The sequence below is a fragment of the Mus musculus genome, chromosome 8 (assembly GCF_000001635.26).
Source record: "Mus musculus strain C57BL/6J chromosome 8, GRCm38.p6 C57BL/6J".
NCBI lineage: Eukaryota > Metazoa > Chordata > Mammalia > Rodentia > Muridae > Mus > Mus musculus.
Genome location: NC_000074.6, coordinates 118,719,470 through 118,738,161, shown reverse-complemented (window position 1 = coordinate 118,738,161; position 18,692 = coordinate 118,719,470). Strand labels below are relative to the sequence as shown.

Genomic DNA, 18,692 nt, shown 5'->3' with positions numbered 1-18,692 from the left:
AACTAGGATGGAGAGGAGTCGATTATCCTAAAATGTATTTATGTTCCTTATCATGTAGGCTATTTGGCAATCAAGGGAAAGATCTCCTGGAGCTTCCCTTGGGGAAAGTCACCAACTTCACATTGGAACTGGGTTTTACAATTGGAGGAGTCATTGCATATCCCGCGCAGTTTCACTATGGATGATGTCACCTTGGGTATGTTGGGGTAAGGAGTGGGTATTGGTTGTGTCAAATTCTGACAGTCACACCAGATGATGGAACAATTAATATCATCAAGATGCATCCACTTTTGGTTATGTTCAGTTCTAAGATATTAAGCAGGCAAAAGCCATCAGCCAGGGGACCTTCCTGGGACAGCCCACTCCCAGAGATGAGTTCACTTGGGGTATATGATCTCAGCTCTTTGAACCAATTGGAAGCCCATTGCAATGCTAATCAAGACCAAGCAGAGGCCATAATGACCAGATTTCCATAGACAGAAGTCTAGACATCCTCACCCTTTGGATAAGAGATTCCCTCTCAAGGCCTTTGGAAGACAGAGGTACAACTTCTACCAAACTCATGAGTGAGGGCTTGCATGAAAGCATACACATGTGTGCTCACACGCTCGCACACATGCGCGCGCGCACACACACACAGACACACACACACACTAACCATATCATGAATTTTTTGTTTGTTTGTTTTTTTGAGACAGGGTTTCTCTGTGTAGCCCTGGCTGTCCTGGAACTCACTCTGTAGACCAGGCTGGCCTCGAACTCAGAAATCTGCCTGCCTCTGCCTCCCAAGTGCTGGGATTAAAGGCGTGTGCCATTTTTGAAAGCTAAGCTCAAAGGCTTTCCATCTCATGATGCCTTTGTTCTCGTGGTAAACATGCCGTTGTTTAAATGAGTTAGAGGCACCTGCTGTTTCAGGTGACAATAGCTATGTTTCGGGAAGGCTGAATGTCCCTGGCTTCCCAAGAGCTTTGAGAATTGAGAGAAAAAGAACCACCCAGGCAGTGAGAGGGGAAGGGTTCAGTCGAAAAGTGGCAGAGAGAGAAAGTAGTCGTGATAAAAGAAGAAAAGGGGATAAAAAAAAAGCAACAAAGGAAGACAGATGAGGCCTGTTTAAGGCATCTATTGATTTAAACCATTTTATTATATCAGTATGTGCTCAAAAGGAACCAGGGCTGACAAGTTAATGAACTCTAGTTAGAAATTTCCAGATGAAGCTGAGACCGGCATTAGCACCCCATCCTTATCCTAATCACCCGAGACCTCGCCTTGCAAAAATGTCTTGATCACATTACAAGGGAGCCCAGATTATCTGCAGTAACAACAACCATCAATCAAACACTGAGGGGACCAAGGTTGGGAAAATCAACGTAACAGGAACGGGAGGTGTTGAACGCCGACCCGGATGGGCTACAGTGAAAAGCCAGGCTTTCCACTGAGTAGCTGTGCCAGCCTGGGTGAGCCTTTGACTTTTCCTGCTGCTGTCGCGTGGGAATAAGTAGCCAGCCTTATTCTGAGTGACAAAGGCAAGGGCCATAGATAGCTTACGTTTTCATGTTTCCTTTAATTTGCAGGATAGTTCAAATGGGTCAGAACCCAGACGCTCTTTCAAACTCGGTAGTCCTGATGGCAGCAGCGTCTAATATCTACAGTCAAGTTCCAAGAATCTGCAGCTGAGCTTATCAATTGCGAGCTTATCATCATGGATGCTTACCTGTGGCGGATGCCTTTATTCTTTAAAGGCTTAAGGACGATGGCTTTAAATTTCTGCAAAGATCTCTTCTCTTTTTTTCTCTCTGATATGACATTTTAAAAAAAGTCCCATGCCTGCGCATGCTTCTGTGTGTGTGTGCACATGTGAGGGTTTACACACCCATGGGCTCATGGATTCCAGAGATGGACTTCAGGCCTCCTGCTTCATCAGTCTGTACCATATTCCCCCAAGACAGAAACTTTCACTGAACTTAGGCACTAGGCTGGCAGCCATCAAGCCCCAGGACACCTTCTATTGCCCCTCACATAGCACTGAGGTTACAGTTTATATGTGGCTACTGGGGATCTTCACATATGCCTACCAAGGGCTCTTCCCTTCCAAGCCTTCTCCCCTGATATTACATTTTTTTTTCTTGGTTGTTTTTTCGAGACACGGTTTCTCTGTGTAGTCCTGGCTGTCCTGGAACTTACTCTGCAGACCAGACTAGCCTTGAACTCAGAAATCCACCTGTCTGCCTCCCAAGTGCTGGGATTAAAGGCATATGCCACCACTGCCCGACCTGATATTACATTTTTAAATGATACACAAAACATAAAAATAGGTATTTATTGAACTCCAACATGTACCTGGCACTGAGAGGCAGAGTTATAGACCAAACCATGTGAATAAAAAAAAAAAATCTGTCCCTTAAAAAGCCAACACAGGCCGGGCATGGTGGTGCACGCCTTTAGTCCCAGCACTCGGGAGGCAGAGGCAGGCAGATTTCTGAGTTTGAGGCCAGCCTGGTCTACAGAGTTCCAGGATAGCCAGGGCTATACAGAGAAACCCTGTCTCGAAAAACCAAAAAAAAAAAAAAAAAAAAAAAAAAAAGAAAAAAGCCAACACAGTCATGGGTTTACTATTTAAGGCCAGTTTCTTTGGCCATATCTAAATGATATGCTTTGGGGGATCACAAGGACTGGAATGGCTCCATGCAGGACCAGCCTCTGCTTCCACAGCTGAACTAAACATGGGCACCTGGCTTGGCTGAGTTTGCTTCCATTGGTTACCAATGCCAATGGTCCCTCGAGCTGCTGGCAATGGGCCTATGCAGGAATGACCTGGCAGAGACCAAGTTCACTTAGGAGGTCACCTGAGATCTCTCTAGGGCACTGCAGCACCACAACGATTTGGCCATCAGGGGTTCCAGCTTGAAGGGGAATGTTCCACCTATGGCTGACTGAGGAGCTAACCAAGGGACACACTGCTGTGCACAGTAAGAACACGCATGTAGAACAACATATGTTCATGGAAAATTCCTTTCTTCCTATCGAAGAAGACAGGAAAAATAGGAAGGGAGAGTGGGGAGGAAAGCAACGGCCCACAAGGAAGCAGAGAAGAGGAAAGGTGAGGCAAAGGTAGGAGTGCGGGGAGAAGGGAAGGGAGGAGAGAGGAGAGAAGGCAGAGAGAAGGGAAAGAGAAAGAAAGAAATCCATGGAGCGTACCACCATATAGGTACATATTAAAAATATTTTTAGGAGCTGAACAGTGGTGACACACACCTTTAATCCCAGCACACAGGAGGCAGAGGCAGGCAGATCTCTTTGGGTTCCAGCCCTTCCTGGTCTAAAGAATGAGTTCCAGGGAAAACAGAGATACACAGTGAGACCCTGTCTCAAAAAAACCATACACACATACACACCCACCCACACACACACACACACACACACACACACGCATATATATACATATATATGCATATACATACCAATATATATGGATATATAATTTTAATGTACATATGTATATATACATATATAATTTTATGATTATGATTGTTTTGCCTGCATATGTTTGTGCACATATATGCATATCCCTGGTGCCTGCAGAGGCATCTCCTAGAGCTGGAGTTATAGACAATTGCTAGCCACCATGTGGGTGCTGGGGACTGGATCTGGGCAATCTTAAAGAGCAGCCAGAGCTCTTATCTACTGAGCCCTCTCTCCAGCCCCACTCTGCACATCTCACTCGACAGATATTATTATGGCTTGCCAGCCAGAAGAAGAAATACAGTTCAGTCTTTAAAATCAATAAACACAAAAATCACGCAGCCACACAGAAAATGTTCATCAGATAATACACAGAAAATTACAGTGTCCTGTCGCACTTCTGCATATTTAAACACAGGCAATGTGCTGCAATGAGAAATCAGAAGGACTCACTCATGGAGGGCTTTGCTTGGGGAATTGCAATAATTTTATTCACACCCCCCCAAAATGATTTTAACGCTGTTACAGATTTTACAACACGAAAGCTCTAAAAAAGCATATGGTCCTAGCTCTGTTTTTATTAGTCTGTATTGTAATGAATGTTGAAGTCTGGTCTGGAAATTAAATTTGCTTTGGAAATAAAGGGTCTAATTATTGTTCTAAGTTTTAATCACCAGCTTGTGCGGTCTGAGCAGACAGTCTGGGAAGACCCGGGGTGGATCTGACAGAATTATTGAGAACGGAATGTCTGATACGAAAGGCTGCTTCTGTTGCCCCTTGTTGGAACCAGGTCAGAGAGGGAGTGTCTAAGCATGTCCACCATACTGGCTGTGGTGGTTTGAACCACAGAGACGTGGTAGGATGGGTTGGTAGGAAAAAGGAGATGGAAACTAAGGCAGAGAGGGAGGCAGTGAGAGCCAGTGAATAAGGGAATTAAGGAGGAGCAAGATGTAGCCTTGTATAGGGTTGGACAGTGACGATCCGAAGCCTCAGGTCCACAAGGCCTGCCCAAACTATCACTTGTAACTTTGTTTATGCTTCTAATAGCAAATCCATAGATGTTAGGGAGTGCCAGGCTGTTCACTGGTACCTTGCCCTCAGAGTTTGGCACTGGAAGCTCGTTAGTGTTATACCCTTTCCTTACCCCAGAGACATGAATTAGGACATGCATTTTTACAATGCCACCGCTGTCCTGGGCTGAACACACCTTAACTTCCGGTCTTTCCCTGCCTACTAACTTCTGAAGACGTTGAATTCTGTTTGGGTGTACTCTGTCTCCCACTCTAGTCCTTAGAGCTGAGTCATCAACACAGGACCAAAAAAAAAAAAAAAAAAAAAAAAAAAAAAACCAAAAAACAAAAAAACAAAAACCACTGTAGCCTCGCATGATCTGTGTGGTCTAGATTCAGTTTAAGAAATCTAGAGTGTCCCTGGACGGCAAGCTTCCATTGCATTTAAGTCACATCCCCCTCTCACCTCCCGGATAGAGACTGTAGTGGCCTCACAAAATTAAATGTGTTAGGTATTTTAAATGCTTCACAGTAAAGACTAAATATGGGCTGTGGCATTACTGGGTTCTTCTTAACTCCTGGCCTTGTCATTCCCAAGCTGTGATCCTCAGTCTACACATCTTTAGTATGGGATGGCAGCCCTTCATAGGCCCAGGCGCTATGTGGATTTAAATCTATAGATATGGAAAGCAATTGACAAATCAAGCCAGGGGTTGCCAAGCTTTACCTATAAAGCACAAAGTGACCACAGTTTGCGTTGTCAGCCATGGTAGCTCTGTTGCAACTCCTCAGCCATAAACGATGATAGTGAACGGGCAAGGCTGTGTGTCCCTGTAAAGTCTTACTGCTGAAAACAGTTGATAGGTCATGTCGGAGTATCGCTGGAAACCTTTATTCTAAACATCTGTCTATAGTCGCAATCATTAGCCAGAAGCTTCAAAACTTTGGCAGGAAACTTGACAAGTTCCTTGATTTGCATGAAGTCTTTTCTTTTTCTTCTTTTCTTTTTTTTTTTAAGGATTTATTTATATGTATATGTGTTTGTGAACGTGTTTATGAATGCAGTGCCCACAGAGTACAAAGGTTGTGTTAGATCCCTTGAGGTAGGCATTGCAGGTGTTGGTGAGCAGCCCAGTGTGTGTGTGTGTGTGTGTGTGTGTGTGTGTGTGCGTGCTAGGAACTGAATTCCAGTCCTGGTAGAGATGGAAGGGTTTTTAACGGCGGAGACCCTTCTTCCGTTCCACGTGGGGCATTTTCTAAATATCAGAGGGACACAGTGTGCCCCAGACTTAGCCTTGTTGAGCTGCGTAGACGATTGCACCTTGCTGAAGGACCTCTGATTCTTCGGAGCATTTCTCTATTCCCTTCTCTCAGCAGCCCCATGGATTGAGTAGTGATACTTTGCTCTATAGGACAGAGCGAGGCCCAGACTGGCAGGAGAATCAGTTGTTCAGGGTTTCCGTCAAACCTGGCTTTTCAGCTCCCCATCCCCACACACACCCTGCCTCTCTGGCCCGTGCCTGCTGAGATCAGACCAAGATATAGTCTGTAAAAACTCTGGGACTTGGGGGCATGGTTTGGTGAGCAGGTGTCACCTGGAAATAGGAAAATGTTACAAGACAAGGTCTTGCAAATTGTGCTCAAGGAATGTCAACAGCTTGCTTTATTTTGCTCCATTGTTGTCGTGACAACCCTGACATTTCAAGTCACAGCTCTGTGAGGTAGAAGCCTAATAGGAACACGGAGCCAACCAGACACCCTTGGGACAAGGAAATAACATGTCAGAGTCAAACCCAAAAGATGTCAACACGAGATCGGGATGTAGGAGCTTGACGGAGACTGCCGTTGTGAGCCAAAGGCATGTTCTCCTATGGAGCATGGCTGAGCCCAGAGAGCAGATTCTAAACATGTCAGTACTCGAACGAGTGAGCTGGGGGCTGCCACTCACCAGCACCATGATGTTAACTCCTGTTGTCAACTTAGCAGGATCTAGAATTACCTAGAGGGAAATGTCTCTGTAGGAGATGATCTACATTGTTTGAGGTAGGAAGACCCACCCTAAATATACACAGTGCCATCCCATGGGCTGAGGTCCTGGAGTGAATAAAGTGGACAGAGCCAAGATCAGCTATCTCACATTGCTGCCACTGGGACTTCCCGCCACGAGGGGCTGAGCCCTCAACCATTGAGCTGAGGTGAACTTCTCTTTCCTCAAGATCTTCAGCCAGGTATTTTCTCATAGCAATGACACAAGCATCAAACACAGAAGCCTTCTCAGACAGGAAGTCTGCTCAGGTATTTTTATTACATGTATTTACTTACTAAGGTGTGTGTGTGTGTGTGTATGAGTGTGTGTGCATGTACGTCATGAAGTCAGTTTTTTCTTCCTACCATGTGGTTTCTGGGTATCGAACTCAGGTCCTCAAACTTGGTTGCAAGCCTCTTTACCCACTGAGCCATCTCACTGGTCCAGGAAATTTTCTCCAAAGCAACTATTTACAAGGGTGTTAGCCAGTCTATTTCCCCCTCTTGCTTGTCTCTTGACCAATGGCTCTCATCCTTCCTAATGCTGCCACTCTTTAATGTAGTTCTTCATGTTGTGGTGTCTCTCCAACCATAAAATTAATCTATTGCTATTTCATAACTATAATTTTGCTACTGTTATAAATCATAATGTAAACATCTCATATGTGACCTTCATATGTGAAAAGGTCGTTTGACCCACAAAGGAGTCATGGCCCATGGGGTTGGGAACTGATGCTCTTGACCAACTTCACGAGTCCATCTTGTCACTGAACTCACAACATACACGTGATACTCGCTTGGGACTAACACCCACTTTTCAATTCAACGATGAATGGATTTTAGCATTTATAAATAAATATTCTGAGGTTTAAAGTCCAGGGAGCGATGAAAACTTTAATAAGGAGGGTTTGTGAGTGGCGTGCATGCGTGGAGTGCAGTGGGATGCTATAGCCTTGTTATGCAGATTCAGCCACCTTCTCATACATATTTCAAAGTTATTACAAGAGAATCAGAGTTATTTCAATAATTTCTGTCCAGTAATATTTCTCAAAGCAAACTCTATTAAGCCAAATTAAGTCATTGATCAGTTTTCTACACTGCATAGTAAAAGAATTTCAAATGAGAAAGGTCCATTTTACTTCACCACAGTGATTTCCATCAGAACTCATTGTGCTATATGCAATTTTTATACCAATGATGTTTTTATACCATTGATTGTTTGGGTCAAATTAAATTCTTACCAATGGTGTTTCTGACTCGTGGGTCTGTTTAGAGTTGGGCGAGGACTCAGTCTACCAACTTCAAGTTTGCATTTTTTACCCCTTTGACAGGATCACTGGGTTCTTGCATCGATGACTCACTACCAATAAATTTCCTCTGGTTGGTTTGGGCACCCATCATTTTCTTTCATTTTTGTTCTTTCTACTACATCTAATTTTTCACAGGCTATCACAGTGATGTTCCACAATGCTAGCAATATTTGATCTCTCAGTCAATTTTTCTTCCACAACAGATTTTACAGTGTGTCATTTTACCCACTGCCTGTTTTATTTTGTCTGTGATATTTCTAGCAGCAATATTATGAATTGGATTCCAGACAGTGCTATGTACTTATTTCTCAGAGCAAATACTATTAGGAAGGCTGACAGAAACTCTGATTCCAAAGAACAGCCCCAAAGCCACACTGAAAGGAACGACGTCATCACTTGTTGCTTTAGAACTCAGGAGCCAAAGCCACAGAGACGTTAGGGAACTGGAAGCCCCGGGAAGTCTTGGAAAAGGAGTGGATTTCAACCTGACTCTACCCTCAGTGCAAGAACCCTAAGGAACATGTTGACCCACACCTAGTAATGATGTGCTATCTTCACTGAAGCTTGATAGTAAGACCTCTTCTTGTAGAGTAGAAAGTCAAGCCCTACACAAGAATGTCCGTGCTCACTGAGCTCATCAATGACAGACCTCGAGCACCGCCTTTCTCAGGTTGCCATGGGAACGAATGTCTCAACTCTCCTGTAGCTTCAAGAGCATGTCCGAGAAACCCTCTTTCTTGATTTCTCCCTAAACAGGGCATTAATTGGGCTGGTGCTTGACATTTTACTAGTCTTTTGGTTTTACATTGGCTACCCATCTACACACTCTGAGGCACATGCAAAGATCTCAGTGCGCTGCCTTTTCTATTAGAGCAGCCAGGCAACCTGGCATAGGTTTGAAAGCTGTGTTGATAGTGACGCAAGCATGGTTGTCTCCCTAAATTATTATTTTTCCATTTTCTTGCTGTACAAATAAATTCAATTTTCTTTGAGGCACCAAACTGACAAAATCATTTTCTGTCCCCTTTCTGCTTCCCTTGCAGCTAGGATAAACTACGAGACAAGTCCCTGACCTCTGCGGTAAGTAGTGGAATTCTTCTGGTAGGACTTCCTTCATTGTAAAGAGGATATAAAGCCAGGGCTGCTTAGCTTCCCCTCCTCCCAGGCTTACTGACAGGATGGATGGGTGTCCTTTCATTGTTACAAACATGAAGAAGAGTGTGAAGACTAACTACAACATTTAAAAAAGGCGGAGTGAAAGGTAACAATAATTCAACTTCCACATGGTTCTGTTGAGTGAAAATCCATCTCTGCCAGTCACCTACCCTAGGACTTCCTGGTGAGCAAAGAAACCAACCTCCACCCAAGGAAGCTATTCACGTCCAGGTGTGTTGGTTAATTGCAGCCAGATGTACCCTGCCTGGAGCATGCCTGGTGCTTGCTAAATACATGAGCACACTTTCTTCCCATGTTGTTGGAATTATAAAAGCTGGTGCCTTGTGAAGACAGATATGGGTTCATCTGAACATCTATCATGAAGATGTTCAGAAGGGCGGAGTCATAGATTCATAAAGCATTTCTGCCACCCAGGGAGTATCCGGTCCCAGAGATGACGTCTGCATGCACAGGTATACACACACACACACACACACACACACACACACTCAGAAATAACAAAGGCAAGAAGATGCAGAGGCAATCTCCTGACTGCAACACCCAAACAAATAGGTTCAAAGCCATACATCCTTACCTTGACTCGTCTTTGCTAAAGGTGTCTCCCAGCCATATAATTCTCTTCAGCCAATCAGCTGGCTCTGACATTTTTGTTAATATTATCATTAGCTCAAACCCAGAGATAAGCAATTTATCAGGTATGAAATAAAGCCACCTCTGGCAACCAGACTTACGTCTGAAATTGATTTTTTTTTTATCACATTATAACTTTAGAAAGCTTCTTCTGGAAGTCAGCACTGCCACAGAAGTATGGTAAGGATTACGTCAGTCCCTCCCACCCCCACCCCGGCAGCACGCCACACTCACGGTAAATTCTGGTCCCTAAAGCGCTGCCGAGGTGAAGCCTTATCGATGAGACCCTGACATGTACCTGGCATTATCCTTCTTGATGACTGGATATCGACAACCCAGCTTTCTAAATCATAATCTTGGAGAGGAAGAGGACTGTTGTAATGGCTTATTGCCCTTCAGTATACGTAGCCCCCTGATCATGTGACTAATCTCAGACATGTTGCTCTTTTTCTTTAAAAAAAAAAAACCAAAAAAACTTTTTATTGGTTCTTTGTGCATTTCACATCATGCACCCCAGTACTGCTCATCCTCTCCTCCCCTCGGACCGGCCTTCCACCGTTGCAACATCCCCGCAAAAGAGACAAAATAAATAAATAAATAATAAACCTCATTGTGGAAGCTATAGTGTATCACAGTGTGCCCCACAGTATCCCCTTCTGTCCGTCCTTCTTTTGCTTGCAAATGTTTATCGCAATGACTTACTTGTTGGTCTGGTATGAGGCCCCTGGCTTCTGTAGCGTTATCAATACTAGAACCTCACTGTGGGTGCAGGGGGCAGGGAGAGGCACTCGAAGATCCAGAAGTACTGCTGGAGTACTGTAGTTGGCTAGAAATAAGGTCAGGTCTCCTGCTCTCATGCCCCCAGGGCTAGCTCTCCCACCATGCCCAGGTAAGGGCTGGGGCCAGTTCTAAGCAGCCCTCAGACATCAACAGGTCCCAAGGTGGCAGCTCACACCGGGGATAGTAACGGACCCCTGCTGATTCGGGGCCATGGATCCAGATATGGCTCCTGGTGGTAGCACAGGCCAGGATCCCACCGTGGTCCCAGGTGGCATCGCTAGCTCCTCACAGCAGGCTGTTCTTCACTACCCTCGATTCTCCAATTCTGCCTCTCTTTATTGTGCCCACATCCTTCTGTTTTCTCCTTCCCTTCCCTTCCCTTCCCTTTCTTGACCGTTTACTTGCTCCCCTTAGTGGTATGAAGGATCTCTGAGTGTATGGGGTTGTCTTGGGAGGGGCCTTGGGACTTCTGTGTCCCATGTGTGCATTTTGGTACCAGGCAGGGGTCATCTCAAGCATGGTCTGCCCTGTCCCCCCAGGACCTGTGTAGCATGCCACTAATCATCATCTCAGGCCAGCTCCCTGTCCAGACCCCATGGTGCTGATCTGGTGGTCATCTGAGACTCGCTCCTCACCCTACCCAGTGGAGTGGCCCCATACGAGGGCCGTCTATCTCCGGTTCATTCCCATCTGGGGCCCTCAGTCCCAGGCAGAATTCTTCTACTCTGTGGCTTGCTCCCAGTCCTAGGGGCCATCAGGGCCTGCACGGTGGAGGACTGGTGGTTGTCTCAGACTTGCTTTATTCAGATGTTCACAGGTCAGAACACTGAGCACAGACTTAGCTTCTTCTCTTCTTTCAGCGACCTATAGATGCACACGTGACACAGCACCGCCTTCCCTCACACCCTCCCCCCTCCCTCCTGCATTCAGTGCTTCTAGGGGCGTGAATCTCAGGCATGTTAAACAGATAGCGAAACGACCGTGATGAAGAAATCTGTAAGCATTGGGGGTGGGGGGGTGGGGGGGTTGGGGGGTGGAGGTCGTATCTGTTCACAGCTCAAAGCTCATAGAAAACTCCAGCTGTAAGTTCTATGGGGTTTCTCTACAAGCTGACATCTTTTCCAATCCCGATTTCATTTTTCATATTGTGGGAATGTAGCACAGAATAATAGAGGTGACAGAATTTTGGCAGGTCTGATGTGGTCTCGGCCTGGCTACCTGCTGCCTCTGCTGGACCTGTTGGAAATCTACCTGGACCTCAGCGCCTACAGCTACAACACAGAGGAGGGAGGGTACGGCCATCAGGGTACAGGTGACAGCCAGAGGTCCGTCCAGCCTCCATACTGTGCCCTCTCTCTAATCCCATGACATATTCTACATCTGTACTGGCTGGTTTTGTGTCCACTTGACATAAGCCAGAGTCATCACAGGAAAGGAGCTTCAGGTGAGGAAATGCCTCCATGAGATAAAGCTGTGGGGCATTTTCTCAATTAGTGATCAAGGGTGAGAGGGCCCCTTGTGGGTGGTGCCATCCCTGGGCTGGTAGTCTTGGGTTCTATAAGAAAACAGGCTGAGTAAGCCAGGGGAAGCAAGCCAGTGAGTAACATCCTTCCATGGCCTCTGCATCAGCGCCTGCTTCCTGACCTGCTTGAGTTCCAGTCCTGACTTTCTTTGGTGATGAAATAGCAACGTGGAGTGGAAGCGTAAGCTGAATAAACCCTTTCCTCCTCAACTTGCTTCTTGGTCATGATATTTTGTCCAGGACTGACTAAGACAACATCCCATGTGGCACATCACTGTGTAAATTGTCCCAGCTCCTTGCTGAAGTAAAGACATTCAGCAACTACCCATCAAAACCCCACTGGGCTTTTCTCTGAGGCTATTTTGAGACCCTAGTAAGAGAGCATGTTTAAAACTGCGCTGCATCTCAACGTGTTACAATTCGCGCTTTTGTCGAGAGAGTCTGCACTCATATAAATATCCAATTACTATATATTTAGTGGTGATATTTAGAGAGCCTGAAAGAATCTCAGCTCCTGCTATGGTTCTGAATCATCCTTATTAAGAATCAAGTTAATTGCTCCCAAACTTATTAGTCATTTCCCCATTTAAAAAAAAAATCTTATCACAAAATTGTTTGAAAGGGAAGGCACCACTCAAAGCACCCATCTGGCAGCAGACAGAAACATTTTTTTCCCCTTTTGCTTGGCTTTCTTTCACATTGTTGCTGTTAAAATACCGAAAGCTTCTCTAATGACTATTGACCTTTGTGGTTTACGGATGCATTCTGGTCTTTTCCACACAGCTCTTAATTCTGTCCTTGTTTATATACACAGATGCTAAGATGAAACATCAGCTCCGTGGCTTTCATTCATTGGTCCAATTCTCGTGTCGCTCTGGATTCCTAAACCTTTCCTCCCCTGGACAGCTATTGCTGCCTTGCAGGTCACAGGAGACTATGTTTACATTGGGGGATTGGCTTGATCTTGTATAGATCTGAAGCCTGTAACCACAGCAGCTATGAGTTCACGAGTCCACGTGCCTCACGCAGAACTGAGCCGCCCTCGAGTCTCCGCTTTGGTTCTTGTGATATGGGTTTGTATGTCTCATCACGAGTCTTTCTTCAAGGTCTTTCCTGTAGCTGATATAGGGCAGGTGCTCAGGAAACACTAATTAAAATGACCGGCTTGAAACTGTCTGTCTTCTCCTAAGATTTATTTTCTTATTTATATGTTTATGTTTGTTTAACTATGAGGCCAGAAAGGGTGTTTGAGTTGGAGTTACAGACAGTTATTAGCTGGGTGCAGGCACTGGGGACCAAACGGTGGTATTTTGCAAGAGCAGAAAGTTGACTGCTTAAATTCCTTAAGGACACGTCTGCCTCCAAAGGCCACAATTTGCTTGTGAGGACAGCAACAGGAGCGCCCAATGTTCCGCAAAGATTCCTATACCATTTGTATGGTAGGCCTCTTCTTGGATTAGAACAAACTTCCTGCTATTGATGGGCCTATGTTTTGAGGAACACACATCACTGGTCAGTTTCATGTAAGACAGAAATATACTTCCCATTCATTTTAACACAGGACTCACAGGTGGTCTATGTGGACCCTGGGTTGGCTGTTTAAATTATTTAAGTCTCAGTTTTTTTCATTTAAAACTGGGGCCAATGATAGGATGTATCTCATAGTCTTGTCCCAGGATTGCAATTGTCCCCGTGCATATAAAGTATTCAGAAAGACCTCTGGCTTGCAAGACGGCACAAGAGATACAAGAGGAGAAGCCAGAGCTGAAATCACCCCCTTCATTCATTTAGTCATGAGGTGATTATTTCATATAAGAGTTGGGGAGTAGAAAAAAAAGAGTTGGGGAGTAGAAAAGTTAACATGTCAGTCAATTCTTGTCACACAGGAGTGTCTACGTTGGGGTGTGTGCATAATTATTTTTAGTTCATAGCCTTCAAATGTTAGGACTATGCAGTTGGAAGTTCTTTAATCTGAGAGCTGTGGCTGTCTTGAATCATCTCCAGAGTAAAGACATCCGGGGCACAAGATGGAGGGCTCTTCCCCACTGTGGGTAATCCTACCAAGAGCACTCCATCATCCTGACACTTGATCCTCCGTTCTGCAAAAGGCAGAGCCTCCTTGACCTTCGCCCATGCCACTGAGCTGCCGTGGGATCTTAATGAGATAAAGATGATGAAGCACTTCAATTTCCTTAAGCAGGGACGAGGCAGATATGTCATTTTTATTAGTCCAAATCTGAAAGTGCTCTTAATGAGCATCTTAGGCTCCAAAAGGCGCTACTTAGCTTTATCTGTTTGGCATTAACCAGTCAGCACTGAGCCTCATTGGAAATAAGGCCACGGGGCAGGGTTTTCCTCATATAGAAATGTATACACCGAAGCTGTGTGAGTTCCTCTTGTTTTTCATAAGCCATGAATCATGTGAATAAATGGTTATGTGTTTTGTAGAATAGTATATATCCATTACAGCCGTGTTCCCCAAAGCAATTGAACGAATGCAAAGAAATCCTCGTGATGCATTATTGATGTAATTTATTTATATAGGTTTCCATGCATACTGAAGCTAGCCAATCTCATATCTGTGTTGCCTGCTTGGGAACAAATACACAAGGGTAACGGTGAAAACAAAGACATCCTGGATAGAAGGCTAGAACATTTTTCTCTGTTTTGTTATTGTTCTTGTTTGTCCATTTGTTTGTTTGTTTGTCTTTTTGTTCTGTTTTTAGATAAATATAGCCCTACCTGGCTTGGAACTCATGTAGATCCTGGTGGCCTCAAACTCACCTCCCGGAGATTCCCCAATTCTGCCTCCCAAATGCTGGGATTAGAGATATTCCCCACCACGCCTGGCTAAAAGCTAGTACATTTGTTGACTGTACTGTATGCCAGATTTGTGGCAGGTATGTTAAAATACACTGATTATTCACCTCCTATTCTGCATTTGGTGAGAGTCATGTTTCTACTTGATCACACAAAGTTACATTTTTGCTACTTCTGCTACTGATGCTATTCTGTAGTAGAATTTGGCAATTCCACCATCACACATAGGATATAAATTCTTGCTCATGCACTTGATAAGCAACACTCACGGGGCTATAAAGAAGTTGGACAAGAGGGAGGGGGAGAGTCTTGGAAGAAGAAAGTGATATGTGGGTGAGATGCACGTGGTGTTTCCATCTTTGGGACTCTTGGCCTGACAACAAGATCAGCCAGTGCCAGGCGAGTGACTAAACTCATCCAAATCCCTTAGTTCTGATGGTTTATTCCACAGAGGACACACAGCCATCAGGAGAAAAATGGGCAAATTCAGATAGTTGAGACTGGCAAGAGAGAACCTTGACTTCTGTCTGTCAATCATGCTCTTCAGTCTGCTGCTGTGGACCACTGAAGCACATCTGTACAGGCAGTCTCTACATTCATTCATTCATCCATCTGTTCATCCATTCATTCATCCTTTCATTCATTCTTTTATTCATTCATTCATCCATTCATGCATGCATCCATTCTTTCAATCATTTAGCCATCCATCCATTCATTCATTTCTTCATCCATCCATGTTTCCATCCATTCATCTATTTATGCATTCATTCACATTTTATGTGTTTATATTCACATGTGAGGGCACGTGCTCCATAATGCACATGTAGAGATCAGAGTGCATCTTTATCTTTCTACATGGGTTCTGGTGACCGACCTCTGGTTGCCAGGCTTGTGTTTACCTGTTGAGCCATCTCATTGGACAGAGGTGTAGCTCACCTCAAGCACAGAGTGTACACGTTTGGGTTTAGGCAAACCAAAAATAAATAAGCAAATAAACAAATAAAAACAAGCAAACTGTTCTTTGTTCTTTGAGGAACAAAACAAAATCTAGCTTTGCTATAATATTTCATGTACAATTTCCGGGATATAATCTAAGGTCTTCATGACATCAGAAGAAAAAACAACAGGAAAACGTAAAAATAAATTCATATCCTTATTTCTTTGTGTATTTACTTGAGAAATGATCTCACAACACAGCCTTGGCTGACCTGGAACTCCCTATATAAAGCAGACTGGCCCTGAAGTCACAGCAATCTGTCTGCCTCTGCCTCTAAATGCTAGGAGTAAAGGCATTTGCCACCAGGCCCAGCTGAAATCATACCCTTAAATGGATTCTACTGCAAAAGAGGAACAGTGGCCTGGGAATCTATCTTATAAAGCTTGAAAGAGAAGTGTCAGCTGCAATAAGCAGAATTTGGTGAATCATGATAAAAGAAATCAGGGGGCTGGAGAACAGTAGAGAAAACAAGGGTAAATGTCGTTTATATGGAAAATCCAGATAAAAGAAATCAAGATTGGCAACTTCTAGCTAGGCAAATGAGATGAGCAGCATAAGAAATGAGGCAGGACCTGAATTTCTGGGTGCTGTATCAAAAGAGTGTGGTCAGATTACAAATGATATGCCAACAAACAGAATGAGGTAAAGTCAAAAGTTTTCCTTAAATATTACAAATTAACAAACAGCTATTGTATGAAACATGTAACATCCCAATGTCTAGAGAGGATACATTTGTTGAAACAAAACTTTATAAACCTTCCTACCAACCAGCAGCTGGTTCACAGATCAAGGGGCGTTTCCTATACCAAACCCCTCGGTCGTTTGAGGGACGGGTGAAACCAAGCTCCCTATTCTCACTGAGCAGAGGAGGAAGGATCTCTCCTCAGTTTGTTTTAGGAGGGCATGGTAACTGTGACACCAAAACCTGACAAAACATTGTGACCGAGAAATTATGGAACAATGTCTCAATCAGCACAGAAAAATCTACAAGAAAACATTAGCAAGATGCTTCCATCAGTATGTAAAATGTAGCCAAACAGGTTTTGTTGTAGGGATATGGGCCTAGGTTACCTCTCAAAATATCATCAACAGACTCTGCTACTTAAACAAATTAAGCATTTAAAAAACATATAATGGGGCTGGAGAGATGGTTCAGTGGTAAATAGCACTTGCTGGTCTTCCAGAGGACCTGTCTTAGGTTCTTAGCACCCGTGTCAAGAGTGCTACCATCTGGAGTAACACTTGGGAATCTGTTGCCCTCTTCTGGCACTCACATACACCAACCCATACACAGACACATATACAAAGTGAAATAGTAAAAAACTAAAATCTACAATTATTTCAATAAAGTCTAAGAAAATTTGTAAAGTTTTGCTCTGATCTATGATATAAGAAACGCGATGACATCAGAGAACAGAAGGGATTTCATCAAGATGACCACTGTCTCTGAAATACCATTAACAAGAGATTAAAAATCTTCACTCTGATCTCAGAAAAAAAAAATGGCAAGGGTGATTATTCACTGCATCACTGTTTAGCTTTGCGCTGCAGGCAGCAAAGTTCCTGCCAGGATTATAGGAGAGGCGGAGTCACCACGGTTCTATATTGGTACACAAGTTGAAAGTCCTTGGGTCATCTGCGTTATGGCTCCAGGTCACATAAGCAAAGTCAGCAGTCTGAGAGTCACTTCAGGGACAGAGAGATGTTTTAGCTCATACACTGCTCTTGCAGAGGACCTGAGTTCTGTTCCTAGCTCTCATGTGCTGCAGCTCACAATGGTTGGTAACTCTAGCTGCAAGGGAGTCTATGTCCTGTTTTGGCCTCTTCAGGCACCTGCACCCATGTGTACACACCCACACAGGGACACAGAAATTAAAGATAAGATAAATCTTGCAGAAGCAGAATCAGTGGCTTCTAGATGCTAACAGTACATATTTTGAAATTAAAGTTCAAGAAACAAGTTAACTATAGTAGTGCCTAAAGTATGAGGGTCTTTAGAAATAAATGCTACCAAAGACATTTATGATTGTTTTCGTGAGAACAGTACTGGTGGAAATTAAAGAGAACATAGAGATAGCAAAATCTACTATAAACATGTTCATTTTCACAAAAATTTTCCATGGACTCACACAATACAGATCACAATGCCACCAGAATTTCTCTAGAGGCTGGCAAGGTTATGGTGTAAGTCATGCGAAAATATAAAAGACGTTCCTGGGGGTGAGAAGACAGGATGGGGTTTGCCACACAAGTGCATAGATCTTGGTTTAATCACTTGCGTCCATGTATAAAGTGGTTGGTACTTGCAATCTCAGCACTGAAGAAGTGGAGGCAGGCTCATTAGCCCTGCCTCTTAAGTGAGCTCCAAGCTAGTGGGAGACTTTGTCTCAAAGAATAAACAGGATGGTGCTTGAAAAATTACATCTGATTGGCCAATTGACTGTTACATCTGAAGTTTACTTCTGGCCTCCACTTGCATGCAAATACACCTGTACACACACACACACACACACACACACACACACACACACACACAGAGAGAGAGAGAGAGAGAGAGAGAGAGAGAGAGAGACAGACAGACAGAGAGATAGAGAAACAGAGAGAGACAGAGAGACAGAGAGAGAGAGAGAAATAGCCAAATAAATCTTGAGAAAGAACAAACTTGAAAGACCTGACCTTGCTTGAAGGCTTATTAGCCCTCAGAAGAGCACAGGAATGGTTGAACAGTGCATTCCATGGGACAGAATACACAGCTAGCAACAGACCTGGTATTTGGCCAATTGACTCTCCACAAAGATACCAAGCTAAGTCAATGAAGGAGACAATGGTCTTTTTTTATTTTAAATAACTTACTCTGCGATGACTGGATATATAAGAGGAATAAGGTGGACCCTGGGGCTTATCTCAGAAAACTTACACAGCAAATAAGTCTAAATGCACACAAAATTAATTTTAATGTGATT

General features: G+C 44.0%; 1 protein-coding gene and 1 pseudogene across 4 annotated transcripts in view; both read right to left on the bottom strand.

The window, feature by feature from the left end:
• Cdh13 (cadherin 13) overlaps positions 1 to 18,692 on the bottom strand; it is a 1,184,913-nt gene that overhangs the window by 586,768 nt on the left and 579,453 nt on the right. The window lies entirely within an intron of this gene.
• Gm22999 lies at positions 11,175 to 11,336 on the bottom strand (annotated as a pseudogene).